This window comes from Lampris incognitus, chromosome 5, assembly GCF_029633865.1.
Source record: "Lampris incognitus isolate fLamInc1 chromosome 5, fLamInc1.hap2, whole genome shotgun sequence".
Lineage (NCBI taxonomy): Eukaryota > Metazoa > Chordata > Actinopteri > Lampriformes > Lampridae > Lampris > Lampris incognitus.
Window position 1 is genome coordinate 13,550,800 of NC_079215.1, and position 13,349 is coordinate 13,564,148.

Sequence of the window (13,349 nt, forward strand, 5' to 3'; positions counted from 1 at the left end):
TATGAAACCACCCACAGGGGACGCGGGCTAAATCTAGCATTTAAGGCATTTGATGCAATTTGTCGTAATGTTTCATCACATGTTTGATATGTTTGAGGGCGATGGGATGGTTTATTAAGAACGCCTTGCTTGGCTCGAAGGGTGAAAATCAAATGGCATGCAGGATTTATCTGTTGTAGCTATCAGGGCTAATTTATGGCTGTCATCATTATCGCTCGGAGTAATGTCAAAGGAGGACATATGGAACAGTAAATCCTATTCCCAGGTCTGCCGTTACTAAAAATGTTCCACCTACACAGGCAATCAAAGAGGTAATTTATGTGTGTGGAGCTGGTCCGTGTTACTGAGGTTACACAAAAAAAAAAACCCAAAAAAAAAAAAAAACATGGATATGGAAAAGATTTTGAGAGGGATCCAATATGTACACTATTTACACATATTAAAACCGCTAATGTGCATCTCATACCATACATATCAATCAACATGCCCTGCACAGTACAAACACCAAACAGCGATAAAGATGGTGTTTCTCCCCCCCCCCCCCCCCCATCATGTGTTGATCCCCCCCCACCCCCCACCCACCCCAAACCAGCAAGCGAGCGCCTCGGTTCGTGACAGTCACACACCAGCCAAAATGGAGAAGTCACGCTCTCTGATAAGACAAACACTAGTAGTTTTCTTTTGGAGCTGGGAGTTTTATGGACCTGTTAAACGCTGTTTCTCGGCGTGACGCGACCCCAGTAAACTCCCCGCGCATATCACAACAGCATCCCCTGCAGAACAGTTGGGGTTTAACCATGTGATCAAAGTCAAAAGGCACTGCTGTCACACTTCCTTCGGTTGCAGCCTCTTTTCATGCCCCGCTTCTGCGCTCTGTCTGCTGCCTGCAGTCCGCAAACAGTAAGATGGCCGTGTTATTGACTGAGCCAATTCAGAAGCTGAATAAAGGGCCGTTTCCAGACACGATAAAGACTAGCCGCCTTTTCAACTCGTTAAAAAAAAAGCACGTTGCTCTTGGAATATACGACTTTTTCCACTTGTGTGTGTGATTAAGGCGGCATACAACAGAGGTCCAACGTTAACATCGCTTGTACTTATTCTCAAGTGGAGCCCAGTTGGGTGACACCGCCCCAACAATGAACACAGAAGCCAACTTTCACCCTCCTCAGTCTGCTTATGCTGATCAGGAAGTTTGTCAGAATGGAAACAACATGGCAGTTTTCAAAGAAACCTTCTCTTTATGTACTCTACTGTGCACATTCAAACCAATGAGAGACCAAGGTCATGTAAGAGCCACCCAAAGCCCTTTGGGGGATATATATATTGTAGCGAATTTGGGGGGGGGGGGGGGGAGGGGCAGCCCGGGAGCCGTCGCCACAGCCGGGACGCGAACCCGTATTTCCCACTCCGCAGGCGACAACGTTAACCAGTCGACTAAAGAGTCCGACTCGTCAGCCAGCAGCCAACGTGTCTACTTATCCATGCACGTTACTTTATATATATATATATATATATATATATATATATATATATATATATATATATATATATATATATATATATATACACACTACCGTTCAAAAGTTTGGGATCACATTGAAATGTCCATATTTTTGAAGGAAAAGCACTGTACTGTTCAATGAAGATAACTTTAAACTAGTTTTAACTTTAAAGAAATACACTCTATACATTGCTAATGTGGTAAATGACTATTCTAGCTGCAAATGTCTGGTTTTTGGTGCAATATCTACATAGGTGTATAGAGGCCCATTTCAAGCAACTATCACTCCAGTGTTCTAATGGTACGATGTGTTTGCTCATTGGCTCAGAAGGCTAATTGATGATTAGAAAACCCTTGTGCAATCATGTTCACACATCTGAAAACAGTTTAGCTCGTTACAGAAGCTACAAAACTGACCTTCCTTTGAGCAGATTGAGTTTCTGGAGCATCACATTTGTGGGGTCAATTAAACGCTCAAAATGGCCAGAAAAAGAGAACTTTCATCTGAAACTCGACAGTCTATTCTTGTTCTTAGAAATGAAGGCTATTCCATGCGAGAAATTGCTAAGAAATTGAAGATTTCCTACACCGGTGTGTACTACTCCCTTCAGAGGACAGCACAAACAGGCTCTAACCAGAGTAGAAAAAGAAGTGGGGGGCCGCGTTGCACAACTGAGCAAGAAGATAAGTACATTAGAGTCTCTAGTTTGAGAAACAGACGCCTCACAGGTCCCCAACTGGCATCTTCATTAAATAGTACCCGCAAAACACCAGTGTCAACATCTACAGTGAAGAGGCGGCTGCGGGATTCTGGGCTTCAGGGCAGAGTGGCAAAGAAAAAGCCATATCTGAGACTGACCAATAAAAGAAAAAGATTAAGATGGGCAAAAGAACACAGACATTGGACAGAGGAAGACTGGAAAAAAGTGTTGTGGACGGATGAATCCAAGTTTGAGGTGTTTGGATCACAAAGAAGAACGTTTGTGAGACGCAGAACAAATGAAAAGATGCTGGAAGAATGCCTGACGCCATCTGTTAAGCATGGTGGAGGTAATGTGATGGTCTGGGGTTGCTTTGGTGCTGGTAAGGTGGGAGATTTGTACAGGGTAAAAGGGATTCTGAATAAGGAAGGCTATCACTCCATTTTGCAACGCCATGCCATACCCAGTGGACAGCGCTTGATTGGAGCCAATTTCATCCTACAACAGGACAATGACCCTAAACACACCTCCAAATTGTGCAAGAACTATTTAGAGCAGAAGCAGGCAGCTGGTATTCTATCGGTAATGGAGTGGCCAGCGCAGTCACCAGATCTGAACCCCATTGAGCTGTTGTGGGAGCAGCTTGACCGTATGGTACGCAAGAAGTGCCCATCCAACCAATCCAACTTGTGGGAGCTGCTTCTGGAAGCGTGGGGTGCAATTTCTCCAGATTACCTCAACAAATTAACAGCTAGAATGCCAAAGGTCTGCAATGCTGTAATTGCTGCAAATGGAGGATTCTTTGACGAAAGCAAAGTTTGATGGAAAAAAAATCTTATTTCAAATACAAATCATTATTTCTAACCTTGTCAATGTCTTGACTCTATTTTCTATTCATTTCACAACATATGGTGGTGAATAAGTGTGACTTTTCATGGAAAACACAAAATTGTTTGGGTGATCCCAAACTTTTGAACGGTAGTGTATATATATATATATATAACATATTAACTGCCTCGTCATGCACATCACATGCACAATTTCCAGTGGGGAAAGGGGAGGTGCCTACATTCAAAAATTCAAAAACATGTGATCACTAACCGTCCAGTAGAGGGGGGGGGGTTGCATACAAGGTTAATGGTATTTGTTGCCTCACAGCAAGAAGGTCCTGGGTTGGAGCCCCGGGGTAGTCCAACCTTGGTGGGTCGTCCTCTGTGTGGAGTTTGCATGTTCTCCCCGTGTCTGTGTGGGTTTCCTCCGGGGGCTCTGGTTTCCTCCCACAGTCCAAAGACATGTAGGTCAGGTGACTCAGCATTACTAAATTGTCCCTGGGTATAGGTGTGTGTGTGTGTGTGTGTGTGTGTGTGTGTGTGTGTGTGTGTGTGTGTGTGTGTGTGTGTGTGTGTGTGTCAGCCCTGTGATGGCCTGGCAGCCTGTCTAGGGTGTCTCCCCGCCTGCCGCCCAATGACTGCTGGAATAGGCTCCAGCATCCCCGTGACCCTGAGAGCAGGATAAGCAGTTCAGATAATGGATGGATATATATATATATATCTATCTATATATCTATAGATAGATATATCCCAGAGGAGGAGCCGGACGGCGTTGCTGGGGAGAGGGACGTCTGGAGTGCCCTACTTAGCTTGCTGCCACCGCGACCCGACCCCGGGAAAGCGGCTGAAGATGAGATGAGATGATATATATATATACATACATATATCCATCCATTAGCTGAAGTTGGATGTCAATCATCAGCTTGACAGCTGATGACATATATATATGTGTGTGTGTGTGTGTGTGTGTGTGTGTGTGTGTGTGTGTGTCCACAGGATGTTGGAATGAAACCTTCGATGTAGAAAAACGAGTTCGACAATTCAGGAGCAAAGACCACTGATGAGTGCATTGAGCATGAAACAAGCCTGTTCTGCCATTTAACAACTTTGAGCTATTAAAATAAATAAATATATATATATGTATATATATATACATATATATATTCCAAGTTTTGCATGTTGTAATCCTCAGATAACATGACAATTGCAAACATGTGACAAACACTTCTTCACTGAGCCATCTCAAAAGAGTATTTGGATTTATTAGTCATTATCAAATTCGCCGTTGTCAAAATTTTCACATCAATTAGTGAAAAATTTCCAATACACCAAAAGTATGTAGAAGAGGCAAATGTAACAGTCGCCTGCAAAACAAAATGTGGATGTTTTGCTAGATGGCAAAAGGGGGAATTTCTTACACACCGCGGTCTTTGTTATTAGATGGACTGTTTCATCTCTGACTAAAGCAACAATAAATGTCAAATTCAATACTTGATTTCCACAAATTGAAAATTAGTGACACCTGTTATACAGCCATGGACAAAGCGATTGCTAAAATGGAGTAAGAAATCACAATATGTATTTTTTTTCTCCAAGTAGTAAGAGCTTATTCTGACATTTGAAACGAAACCCATCCATTGTAGAAAGTATAGTCAAAAAGATCAACATCTTGCGAGCTCAAACAAAGGAAAACAGTGAGAGCGAATGAAGCACTTGACGGAGTCGCCTCATTAAGATTTCTGTTATTCTAAGTGCTGTAATATTTATTTTACTATAAAAACCAGCCACTAGTAAGTATGGTATGTTCTCTGTGCTCGGGGAGGAAACGTGTTTGCCCATTAGAGACAACCCAGTTTAATCGGCTTTGATATCCACACCGTCAGAACACACACGTTCCAAATTTATCACCGGTGTGCTGTGGTTTTTATGTCTTCCTTGCTTTCTCCTGTTGTCTTAATGGTAATCATGAAAGTAAACACGATCCCTGGGAGATACAAGAAGCGCATCTTTGGCCCTTCACAAACACGGAGATAATGAGGTTTCAACAAAATAGGGGGGGGGGGGCATTTCAGAGAGGAGACTCCTCTGTGGCGCGTGAGGTTCCTATGTGTCATCGTGCACGCTGACGAACATCGACCCACACAGTAGAAGGTGCCGTCCGGCGCTCCAGGTCTTTCCCATAGATTGATGGGTTTTGTGAGCAGAGTTGAACTCTTTCATTGTGTTGTAGTGTTGTTGTTCTATGTTAAGTACACTGAGAGAGCCACGAAACCGGAGTCACATTCCATGTATGAGCAAATCTACATGGCCAATAAACATGATTCTGATTTTTTTTGGGGGGGGGGTTGGGGGGGTTCCCTCCCCCCTCCCTTTTCTCCCCAATTGTACTTGGCCAATTACCCCACTCTTCCGAGCCGTCCCGGTCGCTGCTCCACCCCCTCTGCCGAACCAGGAAAGGCTGCAGACTACCACATGCCTCCTCTGATACATGTGGAGAGTGGAGTCACCAGCCGCTTCTTTTCACCTGACAGTGAGGAGTTTTGCCAGGGGGACAGAGCACGTTGGAGGATCACGCTATTCCTCCGGTTCCCCCTCCCCCCCGAACAGGCGCCCTGACCAACCAGAGGAAGCGCTAGTGCAGCAACCAGGACACATACCCACATCCGGCTTCCCACCCACAGACACGGCCAATTGTGCCTGTAGGGATGCCCGACCAGGCCGGAGGTAACACTGGGATTCGAACTGCCGAGCTCCGTGTTGGTAGGCAACGGAATAGACCGCCACGCCACCCGGATGCACCCGACTTCTGTTTGTGCTTGCATTTTGATATGCTACAGGAAAATAGCGAAGATGCTAGCAAAGATGTGAGTTATCGGTGCTATAATAAAATTAAAACGGTATAGCCGCTGTAAAGGACAAGAACGAGGACAAAGTACGACCTCTAAAGAGACTCCATTATGGCCCTTTTTTCATTCTTTTTTTAAATCATCTTAATGAGTCTGAAGGCAAACAGTACAAAGTACAATTTAAAGACTGCTTTGATAGTAGTGTTTGAATGGGCAAAGACTTGTGAATCAAGTTTAGTCACATTATTTTTTTTATTTATGTGCGTGTCTATTGCTCTTAAGTACCAAGCAGGTGTCTGCTTTGGAATAAAAAGCTTTCTCTGTTGTGGAAGATTTAACCATATGGTGTCAGGATACCAACCTCTCTCTAAATGTCAGTAAGACAAAAGAAATCATTGTTGACTTTAGAAAGATCAGAGAAAATCACATTCCTATTTCCATCAATGGGTCATCTGTTGAACTTGTGGGCAGTTTTAGATTTCTCGGTTCACACATCACAGACACCCTCACATGGTCTCTCAACACCAATTGCATCTTGAAGAAGGCACAGTAGAGACTGTATTTTCTGAGGCGTCTCAAGGGTTTTGGGATGAATACCAAAACTCTTAAGTACTTTTATCGCAGTACCATCGAGAGTGTCTTGACAGGCTGTATCACAGTGTGGTTTGGCAACCTGACTGCTCAGGACTGCAGACTGCTGCAAAGGACTGTAAAGACAGCAGCAAAAAAAAAATCACTGGCATGGAACTACCACAACTTCATAATATTTACACCACTCGCTGCAAACGAGAAGCCCAAAACATCATTAAGGACACCAGCCATGTTCTGCTCTCGTTCCTTCCATCCAAAAAACTTTAGCGGAGCATCAAATCACACACCACCCGTCTCAGTAATGGTTTCTTCCCACAGGCAGTCAGGTTGCTGAAGAGCTGATACACCCATATACACCATACATTGTTGTGTTACCATGTACTTTTAAATATTGTGTATATAATGTATGACTCCATGTAGGTCTGTAGTGTCCTTGTGTTAAGGCAGAGAGAGCCAGAGCACAAGAACTTCATTGCATTCTAACTTCATATGACAAAGTTGAACTTGAAATTGAACTTGGTGGGACTTCTGTGCAGGACCCCATAGCCCATTATTTAATTCCCTCTCCACCATTACTTTCCGCACTGTTAGTTTTAGAGTAATATAGTACTTCTTTATCTGCTAAAGGCTTGTAACGGGCAAATGAGATCAGTCCTGGAAGAGAGTGTGCCTCCTCTGATGCTCCCCCCGAGGTTTGCTGGTGATCACCAAATCACACAAACTTGACTTTGCACGCACACCAGACACCTGCAGTAGTTTGATTTGTGATGGTCAACTTGTCAAATCTATTGCGCCTCAATTCTGTGCAGTCCGACGGACGACACCGACATTACTTCTACTGATTCGAGCATCGCCCCCACCACCACCATCCAGTACGCTCTGTGTACAGTACAATCACCCAATGAGAAGAGCTCACAACCTGAAAAGTTTCAAAGTCTTTATAACACTTTAACCCCTCTTCACTGGAAAAAAAAAACTGTGAAGAAAATGATCATCAAAACCAAACAAGTTTACACTTCGGCCAAGTAACACGAGTGCTGCAATTTCACACAGACCCCATTTTCACTCCCTAAGTAGCACCAGAAAAACAGCCAAGTTTCTCACCTTCCAGATGGAGGCAGTGCTATTGAAAAATGACTCGTCGTGGAAGTTGCATTTGAATGTCTGTGCTGCGATGTTCACAAGCAGGGCTCATCTGGGGTTTCTCCACTGGTGTAACTACTTTCAAACCTGCAGAATGCACAGGATATTGTTTCATGTATCAGTTTGCGACGTGATAATTATATTTCCCTGAGCATTGATTTCACTGAATATGTTGAACCTGACAACTTCAGAAGGCACCGCCGTGTAAACTCAAAGGTGGCGTCGATAGGTGGAGGGGAAAAATTAAAAACGGAAAGCGTGTGGAATGCCCAAATATGTTCACACAGCATTAAGCCAAGTGTTCTAAGACAAGTCTCTTCATCTCTTGCTAGGCAGTCCCAATCCTCCAGCCCCCCCTACACACACACACACACACACACACACGCACACGCCAACGTACATACAGCAGCAAATCGTGGCGATTTCTCTATATAGCGGCTCCTTCCTCAAATAGAAAATGTGCATCAAAACATGACAACACCGGTGGCTAGTCTCCGAGAGCAGCCTTACTCTCTTTGGCCTAGATTCTCCTAAATCCGCTCTGGAAGTGCCTGCATCCTTAACTGCACTGCCAGCCCGCCAGAGAGTGAGTGAGCAAGCCATCTGGCTGCACAGCACATCAAATCCCAATCTGTGTTAATTTGAGTGTTATGGGCCATTGTTTATTTTTGAAAATGAAAACACACTCTCTCCGTCTCTCCCTCTCTCTCTCTCATGCGCGCACACACACACACACACACACACACACACACACACACACACACACTTCACATGATTACTGCACCCATTATAGTTTGTTTTCTGTTAAGGTTCAACTAAAACATGGCATTTGCCAGACAGACATCAAGCCTTCTAGTCACTACTGAAAACAAGATGTTTTACGATCAGAGGAAAACCTGGGAAATTAAAGATTTATTAGTTACAACGCAAAACTCCTCAGTCAATTCCATGAGAAATAAGTGTACTGGACAAACTGGGCAATTTTTAGAAACAAGAATGGAAAACCATACAAGACATTCCTTATACAACATGACAACAGCATCCGAGCAAAGCTCTTCTTCACAGCTGGATCCTGCAAAGGGAATAATATCAAATTGAACAAAGGATATACTTGTTCTTTTTACTTATTTGTGTTGCCAGTAAATTACACATGGTACACCACAACACGCCGCCCACAGTTACCTTCCTATTATGCTCCCCTGACCCTCTACGGTAGCACCCTATGTGGGACAAATTTACAAATTTAGAGGACTCTCAACTGGAAATATGGAAGATTTGCTGATGCTGAGTCCTATCCTTAAACATGTTGCCTGCCTGCTGGAGATCCAGCTCATCTTGCAGCAGCATGAACAACAGACACTCCGACCAGATGGTTAAATGCAGGCAGAGCTGCTGCCACCAACTGCTTTGTTTTAGCCAGAGCTGGTCCCTGCCGAGTCCCACCCACCCACCTTCCATCTGATAAAGACGGTGGACAATCTCGTGATTTTCTTGGATATTGTTAAGGAGTAGGTGGAGATGTGTGGTTGGCCAGAGCGGGAATGATGCTGTGTGCCTCCTATCTTTTCTAGGAAGCCTTCCGACATGACAAACTCCTTCCTGGCTATGCCTGATGCTGGAGGAACATCGGTGCCAGCTCTGGAAGATCAGCCATGAGAAAGATGTCCATCCCGTCTCCTACAAGCAGCACCTCTTCAGCTCCTTCAGTTCCTCTGTGTCGTGAGTGTAGTCAAGGATTTCTACCTCTAACAAAAATGCCAAGCAGGCAGAAGAGCCATTTGGTACCATCTAGGAGAACCATCTGTTTCTCTGAATGACAACGGGATGAATGATATGTCACAAAACATCCTGCTTTGATGTACAAGTGTACAATAAAGATTTTCAATTGAATTGAATCCCAAGAGCCAGGCAGAAAAAAGCAAAACCGCCTACAGTGGCAGTGACTATGACTGAGTGGTTTCAGTGCTAATGTAGGATCTAAATCTTCTGAAAGCTGGGAGCAAGATGGTCCAATTTTGTCTGGCTATAGCAACAATGTAGAGAAAAGAGTCGGGACTGGATGTCTCAAAATCAGACAATTCTCATCAAACTAGAGAGTTGATCTGAGTCGGGGGGTTTTTTTTTCTCCTTTTGGATGGTCCAGTGGTGCAGTCCTACCCCTGTTGCTTGGCTGTACAGAAGACAAACATTTCTTAAGGAAACTTTAAAAAGGAGATTCTGGAAGGGGGCGGCACGGTGGCACAGTGGTTAGCGCGGTCGCATCACAGCAGAAAGGTCCTGGGTTCGAGCCCCGGGTAGTCCAACTTTGGTGGGTCATCCCGGGTCGTCCTCTGTGTGGAGTTTGCATGTTCTCCCCGTGTCTGCGTGGGTTTCCTCTGGGGGCTCTGGTTTCCTCCCACAGTCCAGACATATAAGTCAGGTGACTTGGCCATACTAAATTGTCCCCAGGTATGAATGTTTGTGTGTGTGTGTGTGTGTGTGTGTGTGTGTGTGTGTGTGTGTGTGTGTGTGTGTGTGTGTGTGTCGGCCCTGTGATGGCCTGGTGGCCTGTCCAGGGTGTCTCCCCACCTGCCGCCCAATGATTGCTGGAATAGGCTCCAGCATTCCCGCGACCCCGAGAACAGAATAAGCGGTTCAGCTAATGGATGGATTCTGCAAAGGGGAGTAAAGAAGAACCCCATAGAACTTGTCCTGTCCTGTCCTATTGTGCTAGTTTTGAAGGGTGATTGCACTGGTCCAGTGGTTCTTAATCCAGTTCTTGGGCACCACCTGTACTGCTGGTTTTCCATTCTACCAGGTAGTTCTTTACACTCGCTTGTTGTTTCAGTTATTCCTGCCTCCAATTTGGGAGGTTTTACAGCTGGAAAGCAAGTTGAATACTGCATTAAAGTTCCTGACTAGCAGCGTAATGAATGCGCTAAGGCAGTGTTGCTAGTTTAAGTATGATCAAATACAAACATACAAGCACTAAAAATGTACATTTCCTACAAAATGTTCCCAATTCTGATTGAAATGGTAAGTAACATATCTGTGCCGTCATCAGGCACTTGAGGCTGAGGGGAAGAGTCTCCTTAGACCAGGAGTACGCAATCCTATCCAGCTAAGGCCGGTTTGGGTATAGGCTTTTGTTCCACCCAAGCAGTTAAATACCTGAGTCTACTAATAAAGGTCCTTGATTGTGTCCAAAATTGCATACTAACATACTATTTAGTACACCGAAATAGTATGCAAGTGTTTTTAATATGTTCAAAAATAGTATGTGAAAAATACCAGGATGTCATGCTACATGCAGAAAAATTTTAGAGTCTCCAAACACTGGCCATTACGCTGGCATGAATATCCCACTATGCACTGCAATACTTCACAATAACAACCAACAAGGGCGAAGGGCCATACAAAACCCAACTGGCAGAATGGTGGAACATTTTAAATTTAAGTATTACTTTCCACTATGCTAAGCAAAAAGTGGTTAAAATCAGTTTATTTTTACATCAAAAAAAACAAAAAACAAAAACATATGGGTTGCCACACCAGTACAGTGTGTCGTCATTAACCTGCAAAGAGCTGAAAGAATGTGGTGCAGATCTATGATGAGGTAGTATGGCGTAACAGCCATTGTAGCTTTTACTCACAAATTTAATAGTACGCTGGAAGATAGTACACATATGTAATATGTAGCAAGTAGTATGTCATTTCGAACGCAACCTTTACTTGTTGATTAGTAGACTCAGGTGTGTAACTTCTTGGTTGGAACAAAAGCCTGCACTCACACCGGCCCTTTCTGGATAAGACTGCCCACTGCTGCCTTAGACATTCTTTCTGAAAACCATGTAATTTGACAAAGATACATGATCTGTTGTATGGCAGCATCACAACCCTAAACTCAACACTACACTGTAACCGTGGATATGAATTGGTAGTCCTTGCTGGTCATGTGGTTTACGAGACACAACCAAGCATGGGCAAAAAAACCCCGCTCGTGACAGAAAAGGGGGTGGGACAAGGCTGTTGGACGGGTTCACAAACTGCTGGCTTTGCTGGGCAATGCTCACTTTAAGTAGACACTCTTAAGGACAAACCTAGGGCTAATTTCCCTTGGCAACTGATAGATTTCCTACCAGCCAGAACCCAGCAAGAAAATGGCCTCCTTTACCCTATTTCAGTGGTGCCAAGTTGTCATGTTTCCATTTTCATTGCTCAAGGCACAAGAATGCTTAGGCTCATAGACAGGGCGCTACCTCCCCATATCTCAAATGCTGCTGCCTGTTCAGTTGAAATCATTGTTTATAATGAGAGCTGGCAGAGGAATTTGTGGCAATTGAAGGACGTCCTGAACTCCTTAAGGCAGGCAGAGCTTATGGAAAACCTGAGGAAATGGACAATATGAAGGAAGACGACTCAGTATCTGGGGTACTACTTAAGCAGGGCTTGTGTGCAAGCAGAGGTACAAGCAGAGGCCTGTGAAAGGAACAGGATGTGTGTGTGTGTGTGTGTGTGTGTGTGTTTGTTGTGGGTTTGTTTTTGTGCATTTGTGTGTGGGTGTGGGTGTCAGCTGAGAAAGGCTGTGTTGGCCTGTTACTTACAGCCTCAAAAGGGCACAGTTATCTATAAAACAAAGGGTCAGAGAATATTGATGGGAATATTGAACTGAACTTTGGGAATGCATGTTGTGATGCTTTTTTGTGTGGCCAATAAACTGCACTTGGTTCACCAGAAAGTACAACTCAATAGTGCTCATCCTGTGATGGTCCCCAGATGTGCTATGGACATCCATTTCCAGAATTCAGGGCACTCTCCCTCTTCACAATAGTAGGTGACTTTGAGTATCTGTCATTGTCACTCCTTAAAATGGATGGATGTCCGAGTCTGGTGTTGATTCATTATCAGCCACACATTAATGAGCCAATGGAACCTAGTTCTTGTCTAACTCATGATTTGTGAGTTGTACGAGCTCAATTAATGCAAAAGGTTTAACTTTACTTCGGCCCCACAAGTTTTTTTTTTAAAGTTATCTCTCTGCCTGTTTTCTTTGTCCTCCTCTGCCTTTCTCTCTCTCGCTCTCACACATACCCATGCACAGACATGACTCTCATTGGAGTACAACCTACCCTGACACATGGTGTGTTATGCAATGGGTGATGTCTAATTACCATTGACTTCACAGAGACTGTTAACCGCGAAATTAATCATGACACAGACGTCAACTTCTGATACTTCTCACCAAGCGCGCATAGTTGGCACCAAATGATATAATGAATAAACCAAACACACAAAGACATAGACAAGACATTGGCATGGATGACTTAATAGTAACTAGCCACCTGCAAAGTAATACATTTGTACCACACAACAAAGAGCGGTAGAAGGAAACAAAAAAAAAAGACCGCAAAGAATTGAGAAATAACAGTAGGCATTTTCATGCATCTGTAAGAAGCATGTTTTGATTTGCAGACGTTATTGCCTTGGGTTAAGATGTTGGAGGAATGTTTTTACAATCCAAAACATCACTGTAAAAAATAAATAACCTTTTTTTTTTTTGAAAGTCACACAGTGTGGGTGACTTTTTCTTTTCATCATGCTCTCCTATCATCTCCTAAGCACCTGTGAGGATTCAGTTTTAATGACTTTTGGGATTATGTTAAACATGACAATATTAATAATTTCTGACCAGCAATGGTATTTGGAATTTCTGTCTGTGCCAACGGACTAAATTATGTAAATAAATGGCCCACATACA